We start from the raw sequence: 19,318 nt of genomic DNA, 5'->3' as shown, positions 1-19,318 counted from the left end.
AAGCATGAAAGTGGCGTTGCAAGAGCGAGAGCAAATTTTGTCGTCACGCGAGGCACTCTCGCAGCGAGCGCGCGGTGCCATAAAGTTTCATAACATTACATACCGGGAAATCTGGCGCCACCTTGTATGCAAGTTTCTTGAAGCGCACTTCATCCACCCCGGGAATGCCGGGAAGGCTAGGTTTCGTGTTTGGCTTGGCTTCTATTGGGCCGAAAACGTGGATTGTACCTCAGAATTGGCAGTTGCGCCGCGATGCTCTCCTGTGTGCGCAGATTAGGTGATTTCAATACTGTGTTTTGCACTTCAGTAGATTTAACGCAATTGCAAGTCATTTTTGTTTGGCCGGTATGGAATCTTTCGTAGCATTCTGGTTTTTCTCGAATCGTGCTTGTACGGCTGAATTTACGTTTTATGCCTAACAATATCCAAGCCAAGTATGAAACCTCATCTTCCCAGCATTGCTGCGCCTCTTCAATGTGGATGAAGTGTAACGCCTTCAGCTTTCTCTCTAATTAAATTAGGACAACTACATCACAAATTTATGCACAATTCTGGAAGTATCCCTTAGGACGGTTATTAGGCCTGTGTACTGTGCGATGTCAGTGCACGTTAAAGAACCCCAGGTGGTCGAAATTTCCGGAGCCCTCTACTACGGCGTCTCTCATAGCCTCAGTCGTTTTGGGACGTTAAACCCAATAAACCAAACCAAACCAAACCGAAGTAAATAAAACAGAAGCGGACTTTAGGATAAGCCTCTAAAGCATATGAAATAAAGCGCATTTCAAAGATGTTGGACGAGGTTGGATCGCCTTACTACGCCACGGCCAACTGATGACTTATACCCCTGTCACACGGGCATTTCGAAGGCCCTCGAATCGATAGTCTATCGACTCGAAGGCGATCGAGCGCTGCTACACGGCCAGTTTGAATGGCCATCGAGTCAATAGTCTATCGAGTCGACGGAGCAGCCCGGAACTCTATCGAGATTTCGAGCGCCTTCGAGCGTTGCCCAAGGTTGCTAGCGTTGCTTCGAACGACAACAAACATGGCGGCGCCCTTCAAAGCCGGACCCCTCGCTTCGGACTGAATTCTCGTTGTTGCTGCCTTTTTCTGTTCGTTCACTGGTCATAAATGGGGCACCGGTCTTTCGCTTCGTCTCATCTTGCCTACAAGAAAACGTATAAGTGATAAATTTGCTTTATTTTTTATTTAGAGTGACGATTCTGCCGCTGCTAGGCCTAAGAGAGTCGGTTTGTTGACAGTAATGGTTCCCGTTTTGACGACCAGATGGCGCCACTAGAGGCTGAGTTCATTTTTGCGTCTCTGCTAGCATACGCTGAACTAAATGTGGGAATGCGCCTGCGTTTAGCGTACGTAAGCGTGCATACGCTCGTGGTACGTAGACAGCATAAATTTATGCTCTTTTCTCCACTATCTGTGTACGCCGCGAGCGGTGACGTGGTGCGCACAGCGAGAAGCAGCAGCGGCGCGGCCGTCCCAACTCGCCCGGGCGTCAACAGATGAGAACAGATCCTAGTTTCTGCGGCGAGCGAACCCGCTTCGCTTGCCGGATTTTTGAACAAGTGTGAACGCACCTTATGACTGCAAAAAAGTGTATTTCAACATTTAGTTAAGTTTCGTCAATATATTTTTGCTATTCGCGCGAAACCGAACGTAGCGATTGTGGCGCCACACGAGCTTGGCGTAAGACGCGAGAACGATTTCAATGGCCATTGAGATTTGCCGTGTAGCAGCACCACAACTCCCTCGAGTTCGATGGCGATCGAAAATCTCGAAGGCCCTCGACTCGATGGCCATTGAAACTGGCCGTGTGACGGGAGGCATCTGGCTTCCAGCTTCGAATAACTTCAAAGTCGCAATTGAAGTTTTCAACAAAAGTTTCAAGAAGTCGCGTAGGTAGGAGCGAAAAAAAAATATATGGTTGGTCCTGGGAATAAGCTGCGTATTAAAGAAACGTCCTTTTTTCTAATTGTTAATGAAAGCGTTGGAAATAAAATTACAAAACTAAATATGTTACTGCGGGTTTGTTCGTCCGTATAGTAGCGCTGTCAAACGCGTTTTGAATGAAAGAAGGTTGACCCCTCATCGCGTCGAAGTGAGCGGCTGGCGCCACTATCATCGCATTCTTGAATGTGCTTTTGAGCATTCTTCCGGAACATGGAAAGTGTGACGATTCGTGCGCGTACACCAGTGGCCGCACAAACACGGTCAGTGACTCCCGGGAGGCGGCAGACCGCGCCATCCTGGCGGCGTGTCTCCACGGAGGGGCAAGGCCACATAGCGCATAGGATGACCGTCGACGACTCCTACGGTGGGGATTAAGCCTGTCACGAAGATTCCAGGGGAGATCTGCGCGGAGGGAACAAAAGGAAGCGCCGAGCGGGCGGCGCCGCGGGGGCACCAGTGGCCGCACAAACCCGGTCAGTGACTCCCGGGAGGCGGCAGACCGCGCCATCCTGGCGGCGTGTCGCCACGGTAGGACAAGGCCACATAGCGCATAGGATGGCCGTCGACGACTCCTGCGGTGGGGATTAAGCCTGTCACGAAGATTCCAGGGGAGAGCTGCGCGGAGTGGACCCGGTCAGCGACTTTCCCGGGAAGCGGCAGACTGGCGTCGCGTCGCCACGGAGGGGGGCTCGACGCTGTCACGAGGAGGGAGATCTGCGCGGAGGGAACAAAAGGAAGCGGCGAGCGGGCGGCGCCGGGGCCGCGCAGGACCAGGGAGCCCGGGGTCTAGCCTTCGCTCGCGTTCGGACCTCCACAGCCCGCTTCAAAGCCTGGCCGAGAACGAGAGCCGCACAGCCGTGAAGAAATCCCCAGCCCGGCCGCAGAAGACTTCCAGCCATTCGTCGAGCCCGTGCCACAACAAACTGACTGAGCCCCGACGTGGACGAGCCCTACTGCATTTCCCGTAAGCGGCATCAAGCCAGACCCATTAATTAAATCATATTCTAAAATCATTCTTGGAGTCTGTGTATCAATCTCCTCGTGCCCAGTGTGGACCCAGGGCCAATTTAAGAAACCGGTCCATCACAAAAGCCCGCACCATCACCTGCGATAAATGATGGCAGGTCACCGCCGGAGCTATTGTATAGCAATGACAGCGACAAAACAAAAAGAAAGCGAAAGCAGTGAAGTTGTGTAGTTCATACTAGCCAGGACTTTCTCATTTTTATCACTGTGTTGCCCGTCAAATTGAGCGGTGACCGATTACTTGGGCTCGGTCAGCGTTCACGTTTCGTTCGTTCTAAGCAGCGGTTGCGAGCGCTGCAATCTGATAGCGCATGTGCGCAGTCATGAGGTTTCTTTTCTTTTTGTATTTCGCCTGGTTTCTGAAAACACCGAAAAAAACTACCACGCAAGACGAAGGAAGCCTTGAAAAACCCGGCTGATTTTTGCACACCGCCTCTACAATAACTTAACAAATACAAATACCTTTATTTAAACATCAGGGATGTTAGGGGGTACACCCAAAAAGCCTATGACTGGCTTGACAGAGGGGCGCACCCCCATACATAAAAACCGGCAGCAACAGAACACGGACAGAACAATGAAAAAGACTACAGTGCATAGGTAAATATCATTCAATAAAGATTAGTGAACATCCTCTTGAAATTATTGATAGTTGAAGTCGGCAAGATTAACACGCATCGCTAAAAGACACTAAAAATGAACTAAGGATAACAATCAAAAGAAAACGGGATAAAGGAGGAAAAAAACTTGCAGTAAGAAAAAAACCGTACCGTTAGGTCCTCAGGGCTCATTGCGCCGATTAAGAAGAATTGGAATTATATGTCGCAGCATTTGACGACCATAATTAGTACGGAAGGATGGCACATACCAGACGTCATTGTTACGCGTTGGGTAGTAATTAGCTTTGGGCCGTAAGTTAGCTGTGATATCAAATAATGCGTCTTGATTTTTCCGTTTTCTTTCATATCGTTTACTTACCAATAGATTATATAGGTCGTTAATAGGAGTTACTTTTAATGATGCGAAAAGAGGTTGGGTGTGAGCAGTAAACGGGGCATTTGCAATGATACGAATGACCTTTTTCTGTATTTTCTGTAGCCTATATGTATTTGACCATGTTGTTGTACCCCACACCAGGTGACAATATGAAAGGTTAGATAGAAATAGTGCATTATAAACTAACAGTCTGACACTCAGAGGTAATAAAGAGCGGACTTTGTATAACATGCCTGTGCATTTTGCAAGTTTCTTAACCAGATTGTCGATGTGTAGGTCCCATGAAAGATTGCACTGCAGTGTCACCTAGACACTTTACTGACGGCGCTATTTCAATGTTTTGAGAACCAAGCGTTAGTGCAGGTAAATGTTCTAGTGGTTTGTTCTTAGGTCTAAATAGTACAGCTTTAGTTTTGGTAGCGTTAATTTTCAACAAAGATTCAGTACTCCATTCGACCAGTTTGCGCAGAGTTTCATTAGCGTTTAATGTCAAGTCACTAAGTGTTTTAGCCCTAAAAAATATGCTGACATCATCTGCATACATTATATATTTAGCGCTGTTGTCAATGTTCAAAATGTCGTTAATGTAGATGTTAAGCAGTGTAGGTCCAAGAATACTGCCTTGCGGCACGCCAGAATGAATGGATCTAAAGTGCGATGAAGAATTGTTAATTACAACCCGTTGCTGGCGGTGCTCTAAATATGTTATTAAAAGCTGAAGGAATGTGCCGCGAAATCCATAGTGCTCAAGTTTATGAAATAATATTTGGTGAGTTATGGAGTCGAATGCTTTGGAAAAATCCACGAAAACACCGAGAGTTAGTTCTTTTTCTTCAAATGACTCTAATATAATTTCCTTCATGATTAATAACGCTGTTTGCGTTGATTTTCCTTTGACAAAACCAAACTGGGAAGGTGATATGACTTTGTGTTTGTTAATAAAGCTTGTAATGCGCACTTGTAAAAGCTTTTCAAAGCATTTCGAAAAAACTGGCAAGATCGATATAGGTCGGTAGTTGGAGAAATTATTAGCGTCTCCTCCTTTAAAAATGATGGTAATCTTGGCAATCTGTAGCTTTTTCGGGAAAGTTCCAGAGGAAAATGCCAAGTTTATTATGTGTTCTAATATTGGAGCAAGTATGTGGGATGTATACTTCGCTGGAAGTATCTGGAGGTCGTCTATGTCCTTACTTTTACTATTTTTAAGCGACTGTAAGACCGAAAGAACTTCGTTAGTTGTAACAGGGGTTAAAAACGCGGTTTCGCTGACCTTTTGACTCAAGCTGTTGAGGTATTGGTTTGGTTGCGTGCTGTCTGCAATGGACACGAAGAAATCGTTGAAAGCATCTGCTAGTTGAGAACCGGACAAGTGAGTGCCGTGACTATTTCATCTACTACAGTCTTCTCTTTTGATTTCAGCAAATTATTGAGTCGCCCCCAAACAATATCAGAGTGCTTCATTACATCGTCGTTAAATTGGTTACTCATGTAGTTTCTTTTGGTTTGCCGATTGATACTGTTGGCTTTATTTCTCGAAGCCTTAAACTTCTTAAGATCGTCAATATCTTTTGTTTTTAGAAAGCGTTTAAAAAAGTATGTTTTTAATTCGTATCGCCTTTAGGCATTCCTTAGTTATCCACGGCTTACGTGCCTTCGAAGCTGACACTCTGGTTTTGTATGGAAAAGACTCACAATACAGCTGCTTATAGGTGGCAATAAAAATACCGTAAGCTTCATCAACATGGGTTTCCTCGTGGACGCTGCTCCAATTTACTTGCAACAGTTTATCGTAAAATGTTTGTAAGGTAGTCTGGTTTATGTCTTGAATACGCATAGCAAACCTTTTTGCAGGTTTGTTATGGGGGACTATGAGATTTGTAATTAAATAAATTGGCAGGTGATCACTAAGATCAGCTGCCAGTGCATCGGATATTGACAATTCATCACATGCATTAGTAATGAAGGTGTCTAGTAACGCTGATACTTCGGGCGTAATGCGTGTTGGTTGATTTCTGATATTGAAAAATGCGTTGGTCTCTAGTATAGTGTAGAATTCTTGTTGAAGTGTTGACTTTTCAAGCAAGTTTATGTTCAAGTCCCTGCCTAATATGAGTGTGTATTTATGATCGTTTACTCAGCTGAAGTACTCGTCTATAAAATGGAGAAATTTGTTACTGCTTCCGCCGGGTGGGCGGTATGTGACAGTAAAAAGCAAGGAATTAGATTTTAAGGTAAGAACCTCGTAGTCATCGGTTACCACACAGAAAGTGCCAAGTAATTCGCATTTTAAAAATGTTTTCGACAGCAACGCAACCCCCCCACCTCTTTTAGAGCTCCGGTTAAGAAAAAATGTAGAGTATTCAGGTAGATTAAGAACAGCAGAGTGGCTATCGTACCATGTCTCAGTTATCATAACGTCAAACGTAAAGCTAAAGCTGGAAAGGAAGGCGCATATATCATCGCTTTTGTTTCGAGCTGATCGAGCATTCAGATGCAGAAACGAAATGTTACTGTTTTTTTACCTGATAACGGTTGCTCAGCTCGTCAGGTGTCAAGAAATCGTAACTTGAAGCCTTCACTGATGCCATGACCTCAGAGACACGATATGTAGCAATCTATTAACGGTACTGCGAAGAAGCCAAAAGATTTGAAAAAACGAAGTTTTGAAAAAATGCAAATGTAAACTGCAATGGGCATACTGATAGCATGGCACAGAAACAATTCTTGTGACTACGTCTGTGCAAAAGTTGTACACTTTACAGGGCACGGCACAAAAGTCAGTAAATTTTAAATCTACATCGAGGAAAATGGCACTACAGGCACTCCTAGTACAGCCATTACACAGACATTTACAAACCTCATTAATGGCTAGTCTAGCATCGCAGGCAGAAACAAGGGTTGAGATGACGAAGCAGTAAACAGCTGTTTTAAATTTCAAAGTGTCAAAATCTTTATGCCGAAAAACACAAACAAGAGAAGTCATATTCACATGTTTCCAGTTGTTATACTTGTCAAGCAACGTTCTATTTTGGCAGTCCATGTGCTGATAAAAACGCTTAAGCGACCTTCGCCAGGTCCGCCTCACAGTTAACATGCAGGATTGAAGAGTTGTCACTTTTGCGCATTAAAATCTTTCCTTGCGACACCCACACGTATTTCCAATTTTTCTCCTTTTTGAGCTTTCGAGCTTTACCCAGCAGCACCTTGTTCTCGACACACAAATGCTCATTTATGTACACGAGGTCGCTTGTGTCAAATCCCAGCCTATCTGCTTTCAGAGTTTCCTTCCGGGCAGCTGACAGCAACTTTTTACGAGCAGTTCTTGAGAAGAACCTTACCACAATGTTAGGTTTCTCCTTATCTTTCGAAGGCACACGATGCACTACGTCAATGTCATCATCAGTGAGACTTGTGCCCAGACATTTTGCAATGTCCGCAGCGGCCTTGTCTAGTTCTTCATTATCTGCAACCGGAAGTCCTTGAATTTCAAGGTTCATGCTTCTACTATATTGTTTCAGCCCTATTATCTCCTTCCTTGCCTGTTTAAGTTCCTCCTTCAACTCTTCGTTTGCCACGCGACATTGCTCAGCTTCTGCCTTCACTACAGCAAGTTCCTCCCTGTAACGCTCAATATCCCTCTTGAATTCTTCAAATCCATCATTCATAAACCCAATAGAGCTACGAATGCCACCGAGTTCAGTGTGGATTTCAGTACTTGAAGCATCAACCTTGGCTACATCTTTTTTATTTCTTTGGCGAATGCATCTAGCTTGACTACGAGTTCGGTAAGTACCTTCACAACTTCTTTGATAGTGCTAGGTTGCTTTTCCAGAGCCTTTGCAACATCCCCTAGGGCGCCCTGCTCAGTTCTCGGCATAGCCGGACGGCGAAGGCCAAGAACTAAAACAGCACACCGAAGAAAGTTCTACGACATCAAAAATGGACACTTGTGGCAGCAGCAGCGACGAGACAATCAGGGTTATGTCTAGGAAGCTTTATAAGAAAAATATCAACCAACCTGAAATATTGCAGGAAGCTGATTAGGTCCAGTCCGTACGCCGTCGCCGCTGCTGCCAGAATGACCAAAATGCTCCGACGAATACACCGCCCCCCGAGGAAGTGATAATGGTTCGCTGATTTCTTTAAACTTGCATAGATGGCAGGCGCGTTGATTCAGTCAAGTCTGCGATGCGCTGATGATAGACGCCCGCTCCTCGACCAGGCAGCAACGCGGCCTTGGAAACTTGCAGTTCACTTCAGAAGCACGAGCCTCAGCCTGAAAAATTGCAGGAAGCTGATTAGCTCCAGTCCGTACGCCGTCGCCGCTGCTGCCAGAATGACCAAAATGCTCCGACGAATACACCGCCCCCCGAGGAAGTGATAATGGTTCGCTGATTTCTTTAAACTTGCATAGATGGCAGGCGCGTTGATTCAGTCAAGTCTGCGATGCGCTGATGATAGACGCCCGCTCCTCGACCAGGCAGCAACGCGGCCTTGGAAACTTGCAGTTCACTTGAGAAGCACGAGCCTCAGCCTGAAAAATTGCAGGAAGCTGATTAGGTCCAGTCCGTACGCCGTCGCCGCTGCTGCCGCATAACGTACTTGGCCGAAAAGTGATTTTAAAGATTTTATAATTCATCCTGATCAAATACAAATTAAACGGATTATACAGCCACTCTGAAGAGCGCAACATGAAAGCAAACAATGAGTCTTTGATATCACCAAGCTCCAGTTTCCAGAAATTTTTTTAAAATCTGTTGCCTAATTAAAGAGGAACGCCTCAGTATCATGTCAGGTATCCAATCGAGTGCGAGCTCTTTCTCGGTCACACCTTTGTATAATGCAAGGTTGTTAAAATTGTGTTCTTTTAGCCCCTATAATGTGTGTCACGAGAACATGCATTAAAAGAATGCTGTCTATATTTTCAGAGATTCTCCAAAACCGCCTGAGCCACCTCTACCAGCATGTCGCTAAAAAGAACGCACCACTGATATACCAGCAAATAAACGATCTTTTTCCTAAGCAGCGGTTCTAATTCAGTCTGCGCCAACAATCATCTCCAGTCCAGGAAGAGGATGGCCCATATTCCCATAAATGTTCGCAAAACAAGCTTTCGCCCTCGAAGCCTCCTGCACTCTGCCATCGAATAAAAATGTCCCGAGATTGGCTACCAAATTTATCTGGTAAGACTATAGTCACGTGAAATCGCTTCTACAACATACCAGATAATCGTACGTGAGTTGCGCGCATTGTTTCCGAATGCCACCGACGCGTTTACATGAAGCGCGGCCCGAAACGACACCGATTCTGTACAGTTCGCCGACAGCTCAGCGCAGTTACTGCCATCGCCGTCACCGAACCATTCAGTTCATTGTAAGTGCAGATGAAAGCGCTAAGGAGACTGAATCGCTTGGCGACGTTCTATTTTCCTCTTTCCTAGCTGTAAACAAGGCCACGTGACAATATCATAATAGGAGTCATTTACATGTGAGCTCATCATCATCCTGTATGATATAGAGGCATAGTCTGCACAAGGAGTCCAGGAATCCGCCTTTTACACGAGGCCGCTCTGCGCAAGCGTGCCTCTTCACCTCAAGCTCCACTGGTTGAAAATAAAACCGCCAGCTCCTACCGCGCATGCGCAGCTCACGTTAGTGACAAGTGCATGCGAAAGATGGCGACAGCTGTCAAGCACGCACTTACCACTTCGCACACTAAGAGGTACCCCCAGCCACTGAAGAGACCCTTTAACGTATATCTTTACACCTTTCTGTAAGAGTTTATGGGCGCGAATTATTGACGGCTCGACACAATTCCTGATGGATGTACACGGGTGACTTGCCATAAAGACCAACGTCAGAGAAAACGATTCGCTTACTGAGTGCTTTACCAAGAACTGCAACGCGTTTAGCACGTGTCCGGCACTGCGCAATTATTCTCAATCTTTCCTGGTGACACCATTGCAAACTTCGCTATCATTTTCTGTGATTTTTTAATAGCAAGTATACCCGATTTTCTCTAGAAAGTCCGAAATGTCTCGATTTGCAGTGCAACTAAGATTATTGTTTGCGACTGCTAGCTTTCTGTTCTAAGCTATGCGGAAGCTCCAAGCATTTTTCGCACTTATGATTGCTTGCTGCATTTACTCTCTTCACCGCACAACTCTTCCTTCAATCCAGGTGCAGCCTGTGGCCATGGCGTCACACTGCAGGTTATACAAGTCTACGGGCGACTTGAGGTGTTTAAACACTGGATGGCTCTTTTGCAAGCCAGGACATCTTTTGCCTTTCTGCCTGAAATCTTTCATGAATTTCGTGATTACCTGGAGCCTATCGGCAAGATAATATTAATAGAGACTTTTAGTACAGCGTTAGCGTCAGAGCGTACCTAAGGGAAATTACGTTAGCGTGCTGAAAGCAACTTTTGAGAAAACGTTAAACGCTATCTGCTTTACATGAAGGCGAAAGGTCCTTCTAAAATGGCCGCCACTGCCGCTAACTTGCTAAAATATCATATTTCAGAGTCTTTTAAGCCAATTATTACCGCAGCGCTTATTTTCGCCAGCAAAATGACACAAAAATAGAAATAAAAAATGGCTGAGGCTTAACTTGGTTAAGCCTGGAGAATGCGAAGCATCATCGTGTCGCGTAATTTGGAGGCGCACAACCACAGCGACGGCGCGAGGTGGGCCCCCGTTTCTCCACTGTCGTGACGTCATCATGTCACGTGGTGTGACGTCATGTACCACGTGATTTGGAGGCGCACAACCACAGCGACGGCGCGAGGTGGGCCCCCGTTTCTCTACTGTCGTGACGTCATCGTGTCACGTGGCTTGACGTCATGTATCACGTGATTTGGAGGCGCATAACCACGGTGAAGGGCTGAAGTGGTAGCTAAAGTAGTATGCTTCGCATAAAATGCAGGTAATGAATGGTGTAACATACTTTTTTTCAACGGCATTTGTAGCATAGAGAGTGCAATGTATCTCGCCAGGAGGCGAGGCCTTGTCAGGCGTAGATGAAACGCCTTTTGCCTCGTCTTCCTTGGTAGAATCATCCTCTTTTAAACTCGCTTGCTCATGATGTATACTTGCTTTCTACCAGAAATAAAGTGAATTTGAATTTGAAAAAAAAATAATAAATAAATAAATAAAGATGTATAGCAGTGGCGCCATCTGGACAAGGGAATGTTAACTACAAGCCAATCGAGCAAAATATTTTCCCTCACATAGCGTGTAATGTTCAACAAACTTTTGTAAATTTGTTATAACTTGTTGTGTTACGTCATATAAGTACATAAAACACAGCGACAAAGCTCGAAATGTATTTTTGTTTCATTTCGGACGTTTCTGTTACGTCCGGGCCGTCGCAGATGGCAGCAGTGCAGCTCGAGGTCCCATTAGTCTTTCGCTTTCAAGAATCGAGAGTGTATCTCAAAAACTCGGCTGAATTGCAGCTTAAACTTTATCGTCGAAGCAAGGTAAGCCTTAGCGATGAGCAAGAACAGCAGCAGTTGCCGGTAAACATGCCGACCGGAATCGCAAGGACTGCTGAATCGGCTGAAGCGGGCGGCTCTCACTAGGAAGGACACCGCCATGCTAAGGGCGCAAAAGGCGCAACGCTAACTTTTGAAAATTGCATGCATACGCTGCCGCTATTTAACCGTTAGCATTCTGCGCATGCGCACTCTGGACCCGCTATTCCGCTATGCAAGCAATTACGCAAAGCACGCAATACTAAAACTCTCTAATTGACAAGCACACGTTTCGCTTTAGGCAGCAACTGCAGGAACGAGTATCTGAAAAACAAGGTTAATATTAACGCACCAACCTGGGTTTTATACACTGCGCAAGTGTGGTCGATCGCTGCCACCGCTGTTGCCAGAGTGATGCTAGTTGAATCTGCAGCAGTCTTTCAAAGTGCGTGCGTATTTCGGGCAGCCAATTTCACGATTTCCGCAGTCCCAGATATCATCCAGACAACACCACAGCATCACGGGTGACCACATTCGCCAAAGTGGTGCTTGTCGAGCGTCACAAATCGGTCGTGCAGGTGTCTGGTAGGAACCGGTGTTGTAAGCACAGCTCAAAGGATCATGACATGATCTTCCAATAAATCGTTCTTTCACGTCGCAGCTACCAGCCAAGACATTATGCGCACTTAAAAAAGAATTAGGCCTCTGCGTGAGCATTGGAGATATAAATTGCGATTTGAAGTTACCAATTCCAATACACTCTAGCACAGGAAAAGACGAGGACACAAGAGACGTGAGACTAACACCACGAGCGCTTTTTGTCTCTCGTCTATTGTGTCCTCGTCTTTTGCTGCGCTACAGTGTATTGGAACTATGTACCAACAAGCCCAAAAAGCCACGCTACTGAAGTTATCAGCTCCAAGACCGTCCCCCCGGCAGATACGGACATACTGAAGCAGCCCCGATGACGTCATGACCGTGATTACCCACCGAAAAACTGCCGCGCCCAAAGTCGATGCAGAGCAGAGCGCCCGCCTACTTGAGTCCGGACGTGGCGCATTGCATTGAAGTCGCCGAGAAGGGGCAGAACCGGGCAGAACCGGAGAGAAATAAATCACCACAAAAAGCTAACATAAGGCCATACCGGATACCCTCGCTCCTATCGACAACTCATAGTTACCCAGCGGCGCCATGTGCAGATCCCCGCCCCTTTTGCATACGAGGACATTGCTAAAATCCTCAGCCAGCGAGGACTACCTTGCTGAGTCAATGTGTTCATATTTCGACAGGAGAGGGAACAATGCCATGCCGGAAAAGGCAATTTATTTCACAGCAACTTTAGATATGATGGATCCAGCTGCGAGAATTACGGTGAATGTCGAGTAACGTTTCTTAAAGGGTGCATGTAAAAAGGGAAGGCTTTATTTGAATGGTCACTTCCTCAAGTACAGTCTTTGTCAAAAGTAACCAAGCTGCATGGTTTGCTTCTCGTCCGTATAACAGAGCCCGCACGGCTTCCCTAAAGATCAAAAAGCTCTTTGAAGGTAAAAACGGGGGTTCTTCTTACCATACAGAGATTAAGAGCTTGAGGGCTGGCATAATAACTTTAATATGCGGCTGAGAAGAAATACGGCAGCCTGGTTACTTTTGACAAAGACTGTACATAAGGATATTTATTTAATTATTTATTTATTTATTTACTTATTAGTTACCTGCATCGCCCCGCAGGGCATTACTGCAGGGGGGTAAAGACTTCATTATAGGTATAAAACAATTATTGCAGTGCATGGAAAAATGCTTCATTAGATGTAATACATACAATGCTCGATGGCAAACTGTTCCAGTCCCGAACAGTTCTAACAAAAAAAGAATAACGCAAGTCGTCACCGTTGCAAGAAAATTCCCTGACCTTCAAGCAGTGGTCCAGTCGCTTTGATATATAATGAGGTGCCTGGATATATTGTTCGCTGTTTATGCCAGTTTTTGAATAATAAATCTCATGGAAAAATTTCAATCTGATTTACTTTCTACGGTCCTTCAACTCTTGCCAGTTAAGTTTTCGTTTGCTTTCCGTCATACTAACTTGCCGATTGTAATTACCAAGAGCAAATCTAACAGCCCTATTCTGAATTTTCTCTAATTTTCCTACACACTCAGATGTGTGTGGGTCCCAGCAAACACATCCATATTCAAGTATGGAGCGTACATGACTGAAATACAGCTGTGTTTTTAAGTTACTTGGTAAATGGCTAAAATTCCGCCGTAGAAAACCCAAACGTGATTCTGCCTTATTCGTAATATAATTAATGTGCTTATTAAGGCGGAAGCCTTTAATGTGTCATCGTTGTAAGCAGCAGTTGTCGACAGAAAATGTCACGCTTTTCTATTGGTGGAAACGGTCGTGACGTCACAGTGCGCGAATTTCAAACGGGGCCAATTGCACTTTGGCTAGTAACCATACAACCAATTGAAGGGATCGTATAGTGATGCTCCAAGTAAGTGGGACTGAGCTTGGTTAATTGCTTAATTACCCAATTAGCCTAATTAGCTTTACTAGTCAGGCCATATAAATAAATAAAAGAGATCAGAAATTGGTCGAGCTCAGGAATCGAACCCCGGTCTGCGGCGTGAGAGACGAGCACGCTATCCACTCCGCCATGCCAGCTCGACGGTTTGGAATTTACAAAGGGGCGTCTAGTGAATACGGTGTCTTCACTCACTCTCATCCTCCTCCATTCCCTTCCGGCGAGGTTTAGGTGTCCACCGACAAATGAGAGACAGATACATTTCCTTTCCTCAAAAACCAATTTACCGACGAGCGAGGCGTAGAACCGAATGGGCGATGGCGTTCTGTGGACTCCTTGGCAGCGTTGCAAGACGCTGTCGCGTTCCACTCTTAGGGGCGAAGCTTAACATCTTAACCACACATCAGTGAACACACTTTAGGTCAAAAAAGTGCCCCCCTGAATTCTGTGAGACAGTTACTGCGTCATTTCCTTCCTCAAATACAATTTTCATTTTCTTCATTACGGCTCCTCTTTATCTATCTTATTTCACTCCCACCTCCTCCCTTCCTCTACGGTGCGGTTCAGGTGTCCACCGAGATGACAGAAAATTACTGCGCCATTTCCTTTCCTCAAAAAGCGTTGCGTTCAAAGGGCAAGGCATCGCGCCGAACGGGTGGTGGCGTTCCGTGGACTCCCTGGCAGCGCTACAACGCGCTGTCGCGTTCCACTCCTAAAGGCGAAGCTTATGCGTCATTAATTAGCAGTTAATTAGTATTCAGGCATTAATCAGTAATTAACAATTAATTAATGATTTCTCATCACTTAGTAATTAGTACTCAATTATATGTGACGCCACCAGTGCCACAGAAACAGCGAAGGTGGTGCGGAAAACGCTTCCGCCTCTACCCACTTTAGACAGTGAAAGTGCCCCCTGAATTTTTTTTTATATTTAAGGACATGTCCCAACGTACACACCAGTCTGCTACAGTATCTAAATAAGTTTGCAGGATTTTCGAATCAGAAGTGGAATTTACTACCCTGTAAACAACACAATCATCGGCAAACATCCTGAATGAAGACTGTATGCCAACTGAAATGTCATTAATGTGCAGCAAAAACAAAAGTGGTCCCAATACTGAGCCTTGGGAAACTCCCGACGTAGGTGGTGCATACTGTGAAGAAATACCGTTCAGAACAACAGCCTGTTTTCGTAACGAGAGATATTCTGCAATACACTCAATTACTTTACAATCCAGGTTATACGCTTTCAATTTGGAGAGAAGAAGACTGTGCGCGACAACATCAAATGCTTTACGGAAATCCAAGAAAACGCAGTCCACAACTTGTTGCTTATCAATTGCCGATGCTAAATCATGAACGAACTCTACCAGCCAACTACTAGTCACTAACACCACGTTTTATGCCGCGCGGCACACTCAGCGTCACAAATAAATAAAAAAAATTAGGAGTCACTTTGGCGACTAAAGTGGTGCAAGGCGAAAGCCTGAGTACAGCATTCTGCCAGGAATGTGGTTGTGAATGATGATTCAAGTGCTACCAGCGAATGACGCGTCCATTGGCTGTCTGCGTGTGTTACTGATGTGTGGTTAACATGTTAAGCTTCGCCTGTAAGAGTGGAACGCGACAGCGTCTTGCAACGCTGCCAGGGAGTCCACAGAACGCCATCGCCAATTCGGTTGTACGCCTTGCTGGATGGTAAATTTATTTTTTGAGGAAAGGAAATGTATCTCTCTCGCATATCTGGGTGGACACCTGCACCTCGCCGTAAGGGAAAGGGGGAAGATGGGAGTGAACGAAGACGCCGTATTAGCTAGACGCGCCTTTGTTCATTCCAAACCATTCAGCTGGCATTACGGAGTGGCTAGCGTGCTCGTATCGCACTCCGGAGACCCTGGTTCGATTCCCCAACTCGACCAATTTCGTTCTCGGTTTTATTAATTTATGCGGTCTAACTAGAAAGGTTAATTAGGCTATTTCATATTTATATCATTGTATTTCTATCCATCGTGTTCTGTCATTCACCTGTCAAATGTTGGAACTGTCTAGGATGTTCGACACAACGTATATGAAACGAGCAACGTCGAACTGAGTGGGGAAGTGCGTGGTTGTGGAGCGAACGCGGCTTCGTACTTATCTGATTTTTTTTTCAGCAGCGTCTCCTTCCGCGGACGCTGTTGTCGCTGCGGCGCGCGTCTTTCTTTTCTTTCCCTCTTTCTTCTGACCTCTTCATTCTCCTGTATCTTAATTAGGCTAATTGAATAATTAAGCAATTAACTAAACTCAGTCCAACTTAGTTGGAGCAACACTATACGATCCCTTTGATTGGTTGCATGGTTACTAGCCAAAGTACAATTGGCCCCATTTGAAATTCGCGCACTGTGACGTCACGAGCATTTCGACCAATTGAAAAGCGTGACATTTTCTGTCGACAACTCCTGCTTACAACGATGAGGCATTAAAGGCTTCCGCCTTAATAAATAACTCTACCAGCTGCGTACTGCAGGAAAATCCACGCCTGAAACCATGTTGACTAGTGCATGGGAGATTGTGTTTGGTGAGATGGGCCATAACGCAACTATATATTACATGCTCCATAATTTTACAGGTTATGCTGGTTAAGGAAACGGGTCTGTAGTTCTGAACGGAGTTTCGCATACCACTCTTATGTATGGGCACGACACGCGCTACCTTCCAATCAGCAGGCAAGTCGGTTTCATTAAGGGACTTCTGGAACAGCCGGGTGAAATACAGACATAATGTATCCGCACAATTCCTTAAAATTGGGGCAGGAATGTCATCAGGGCCACAAGTCTTAGCCTGATTCAAATCCTTCAATAATTTACGCACACCGTCAACACAAAAAGTAACTTCCGGCATGCAATCTATTTCAAGAGGTAAGTTATTCGCGAGTTCATCAAAAACTGGAAAGAACGAATCAAAAGCAGCGCTAATCGCCTCGTAGTTGGCCCTGCTGTAGACGTAAATCTTTCACCTAGGTGGTTTTGCAACCTTCAGATAGTGAATAAATCTGCTATAATAATATTGTGGTCGCTCAAACCAGGCAACACTTTTACATTGCATACAACATCAGACACGTTACACAGCAAGAGGTCGAGTACGTGACCAGTTCTGTCCGTTCGTGATGGCTCATGCACATACTGACAAAAGTTGTTGGAATCTAAAAAGTCAAAAATGTTGAGTATAGATTCCCTCGAGCTATGTCTCTTGGTTGTCAATGTCCGGAAGGTTAAAGTGCCCCCCTAAAACAAGGCATTCATTGTTAATAGTTTCAAGAAAATTAGATAAGCCAACTAGCGGCTTTACAGAAGGACCAGGAGGCCTATAAAATGACCCAAGAACCATTGCTTTCTCGTTCGGCAGTCTTACTTTGCAAACAATCAATTCAGTTTCACTATCAGAGAATTCCAATTGAGCTCATGGGACACTTTTATGGACAAAAATAAACACTCCTCCGCCACGTGGACAACGGTCGCGACGAAAACACTCGTACGTGTCACAAAATATTTCAGCGCTTGAGATAGTCGGATCGAGCCACGATTCTGTTCCTAAAACAAAGGTCGGTTGGACGGTACGTAGAAGAAAGTGAAAGTCATCAACTTTATTTTTTTTTTACTGCGCCAATTGATTGACAAAATGCACATCGCAGAATGAACAGTAGTTTGTCAGCTGACCAGAATACGACGAGAATACGACGAGAGATATCAAATAAGCGTAAAATCAGTGAACCCAATCAACCACACCCATAAGCCAGTTAAGAAAGTAGTTGCAAAACGCAATGCCGCATAAAATACGAACACAACTTTTAAGCAGAAAAGCATTCGCGATCAGTTCCAGCCGTCAGCACAGATACCCGTGCAGCAGTATTCCGATGTAAGTCACAAGTCTGTAGTGCTTAGCGTTGTGAGGACTCTGAGATTGCAGGTCTTATTTTAAATAAACACAAAAGTACAAACAATAAACGAGGCGGATTTTTTCAAAAAGGAAACCAATTTCAATATGAGCGAGAAAAAAGGAAAGGAACAAGAGAACAACGCAACAACACACGGGAAAAACACACGGGGAAACAGAACAAGGTGCTTACGAAAAAAATTAGGAGTCACTTTGGCGACTAAAGTGGTGCAAGGCGAAAGCCTGAGTACAGCATTCTGCCAGGAATGTGGTTGTGAATGATGATTCAAGTGCTACCAGCGAATGACGCGTCCATTGGCTGTCTGCGTGTGTTACTGATGTGTGGTTAACATGTTAAGCTTCGCCTGTAAGAGTGGAACGCGACAGCGTCTTGCAACGCTGCCAGGGAGTCCACAGAACGCCATCGCCAATTCGGTTGTACGCCTTGCTGGACGGTAAATTTATTTTTTGAGGAAAGGAAATGTATCTCTCTCGCATATCTGGGTGGACACCTGCACCTCGCCGTAAGGGAAAGGGGGAAGATGGGAGTGAACGAAGACGCCGTATTAGCTAGACGCGCCTTTGTTCATTCCAAACCATTCAGCTGGCATTACGGAGTGGCTAGCGTGCTCGTGTCGCACTCCGGAGACCCTGGTTCGATTCCCCAACTCGACCAATTTCGTTCTCGGTTTTATTAATTTATGCGGTCTAACTAGAAAGGTTAATTAGGCTATTTCATATTTATATCATTGTATTTCTATCCATCGTGTTCTGTCATTCACCTGTCAAATGTTGGAACTGTCTAGGATGTTCGACACAACGTATATGAAACGAGCAACGTCGAACTGAGTGGGGAAGTGCGTGGTTGTGGAGCGAACGCGGCTTCGTACTTATCTGTTTTTTTTTTCAGCAGCGTCTCCTTCCGCGGACGCTGTTGTCGCTGCGGCGCGCGTCTTTCTTTTCTTTTCCTCTTTCTTCTGACCTCTTCATTCTCCTGTATCTTAATTAGGCTAATTGATTAATTAAGCAATTAACTAAACTCAGTCCAACTTAGTTGGAGCATCACTATACGATCCCTTTGATTGGTTGCATGGTTACTAGCCAAAGTACAATTGGCCCCATTTGAAATTCGCGCACTGTGACGTCACGAGCATTTCGACCAATTGAAAAGCGTGACATTTTCTGTCGACAACTCCTGCTTACAACGATGAGGCATTAAAGGCTTCCGCCTTAATAAATAACTCTACCAGCTGCGTACTGCAGGAAAATCCACGCCTGAAACCATGTTGACTAGTGCATGGGAGATTGTGTTTGGTGAGATGGGCCATAACGCAACTATATATTACATGCTGCATAATTTTACAGGTTATGCTGGTTAAGGAAACGGGTCTGTAGTTCTGAACGGAGTTTCGCATACC

General features: G+C 45.2%; 1 pseudogene; it reads right to left on the bottom strand.

Annotated features, from left to right (window-relative positions):
• Positions 1 to 6,257: 6,257 nt before the first annotated feature.
• LOC149366358 (uncharacterized) lies at positions 6,258 to 7,910 on the bottom strand (annotated as a pseudogene).
• Positions 7,911 to 19,318: the final 11,408 nt, after the last annotated feature.

The sequence above is a fragment of the Amblyomma mixtum genome, chromosome 1 (genome assembly GCF_055824585.1).
Source record: "Amblyomma mixtum isolate Tamu chromosome 1, ASM5582458v1, whole genome shotgun sequence".
In the NCBI taxonomy this organism is placed as follows: domain Eukaryota; kingdom Metazoa; phylum Arthropoda; class Arachnida; order Ixodida; family Ixodidae; genus Amblyomma; species Amblyomma mixtum.
Note: the sequence above shows the minus strand (reverse complement) of the source record. Positions and strands in the feature narration are given on the sequence as shown.